A 2,207-nucleotide genomic window follows, 5' to 3' on the forward strand; every position below is an offset into this window, starting at 1 on the left:
GAATCTCTAAATTCAAGGTAATTGTTCACGGTAGCAATAGAAACTAAGACGATGTCCGAAACTGAACTTATTTCTTATTGTTCCCTTCACCCAGTCTCAACTCCTCCTTCGTTTTGCTTTTCCAATCTCATTCACCCAGTTTCTAGAGAGGAAAACAAGCTCATTTTAATTTCGTTCATTGGATTCCTTTATCCACTGTGAAATCTCATCAGTAACAACATCCCCCGCTCCATTTTAATGAGAAAAACCCTAGTTTTATTCTGTGGCCTCCCCGTTTCTTCTTTGAGCTAACCCTCTCTCTGCTTTTAATCACTATGGCATAAAGGAATTCCCACTCCCCTCCTCACAAACTGGGGATCACTTCTCCTGGGGCAAGCGCAGTAGGATGCTGCGAAGCCACTACGTGGGGGGCAATGGGAACTTCTTAGCCCCGTACAGGCTGCCAGAGAGGCGACACTGCTAGGCTTTTTCCTGCTGCTTCTCCCACCCGCTACCCCTCACCCCCACTTCCACCTCCACCCCTGCCGCTCCTTTCCGTTTCTTGCTCCTGATTCAGACCGTGTGTCCGCGCCAGCTGGGCTTTTCCCTGGATGCCCAGAGTCTGCGCACTGGTCTCCTCGCTCCTCAGTGGGCGTCCTTGATCCGCCCACCGGATTTCACTCAGCTGCTGAAGGCTACCTGAGGAGAGGGAGGTTGGGCAGGAGGCGGTCTTGAGATTTGGGGGAAAGTGCATTGCTGTAGGAGGGTGAAGGGAGGGTTTGTGCGCGGGGCCCACTCACTGACATCCTTCCCACCTGCTAGTGGCGCGCACAAGCTCACGGATATCCTGATTTAAGGACTACTCAGGGAAATAGGGTATAGAACCCATCCCACCAAACAACCAAAATTTACCCAAACCTTCCAATGAATCGTTGAATGCAGCTGTTGTGAAGACTGAAGTTCGCTCCACCCATTGCCTCCAGTTTGCTCTCTTAGAGCCTGCGTGGAGAGGGAGGGCAGTAACCCACAAGCAAAATGGTAGCGGCCTTTAGTCTCTGCGCACTCCGCCTCTGTAAGCCGCATGCCCGCCCTCGGGGCCCTGCCGCCCTCGCTGCCATTGTCCCAACAGGTCGTGAATTCACTCCTTTCACCTTCTTTTATCCATCGTGCTAGTCTAAATTCACAAGCTGCTCTTTTTTTATATATATCTAAAATATATTCTGTCTTAATTCACCATCTCTGTGTTTTCTGACACATTATTCTCTGCTCTGCAGTCAGAGTAGAAATTCTAAAATGTTGTCCTACATCTTCATGGAGAGCCCTATAATACAGGCTTCCCTTGTTTTATTGAACTTCTCATATTGTGCTTTGCAGATATTGCGTTTTCAACACCTGAAGCGAGACCTTCCACTAGCAAAAACGTTAGGACTCACTGAAGGCTCAGATGAGGGCAGACATTTTTTCGGCGATAAGGTATTTTTTTAAATTAAACTGTGTACATTGTTTTAGACGATACTATTGTCACCGGTGGGGGTAATGTGAAATCCTGGTTGCTCCAGTGGTGTGGGGGAGGAGGAGGGGGAGGTGGATAGCCGCCATTGTGTGTTGTTGTCCCTCTGTTCTGTGAGATTTAGAAAAAGTAAGATTTATTGAAAGTACATTTTAGAAGGAGATGGGCCATGCAAAGGAAGGCTGTAGGCCGCTGGAACTTAGGAGGTGAAGAGATAAAGATAGTACACCCCAAAGGGAGGAGTTGGTTTCCAGCCAGGAGAACTGTTACTGCAGACATGAGAAGATCTGTTTATATTTGGGTCATGATGGGAAGTCTAGATGATCAGTATGTGAGGTCATTTTGCCAGACAGTTGGCTGTTACATAACATTTTGCCTACTGCACATGTGCTTACCTAGAATTTAGTCTGTTATAATTAGATTCATGAACTTCTAGGCAGAGTCATGAGATTATAATGATGATATAATGAGGCTGAAGTTATGGGCAGTACTTTCTGCACATACGTTTGTCGCTGATTTAGCCAGCAGCTTTTATGGCCTTTGTGCTCTAGGATTTGGGGTAATTTACAACCCTAAAAGGGTGGTATTTCTGGGAGGCCCTTAAGGAAGGTCCTTATTCCTTTGTTCTCCTGTTGCCCATGTCTGACTAGCTACCTAACACTATTGCACACTTACTAGACTATAGTATAGTGTAAAATAATTTTTATATGCATGGGGA

At 46.6% G+C, this 2,207-nt stretch overlaps 1 long non-coding RNA gene across 1 annotated transcript in view; it reads left to right on the forward strand.

Moving 5' to 3' along the window:
* LOC111737452 overlaps nt 1-1,452 on the forward strand; it is an 8,422-nt gene extending 6,970 nt beyond the window's left edge. Inside the window, exon 3 of the long non-coding RNA XR_002779438.1 lies at nt 1,354-1,452. This is a non-coding gene — a long non-coding RNA (uncharacterized LOC111737452). The remainder of the gene's footprint in view (nt 1-1,353) is intronic.
* The last annotated feature ends 755 nt before the right edge of the window (nt 1,453-2,207 follow it).

Source organism: Pteropus vampyrus, unplaced genomic scaffold (genome assembly GCF_000151845.1).
Source record: "Pteropus vampyrus isolate Shadow unplaced genomic scaffold, Pvam_2.0 Scaffold27, whole genome shotgun sequence".
Classification (NCBI taxonomy): domain Eukaryota; kingdom Metazoa; phylum Chordata; class Mammalia; order Chiroptera; family Pteropodidae; genus Pteropus; species Pteropus vampyrus.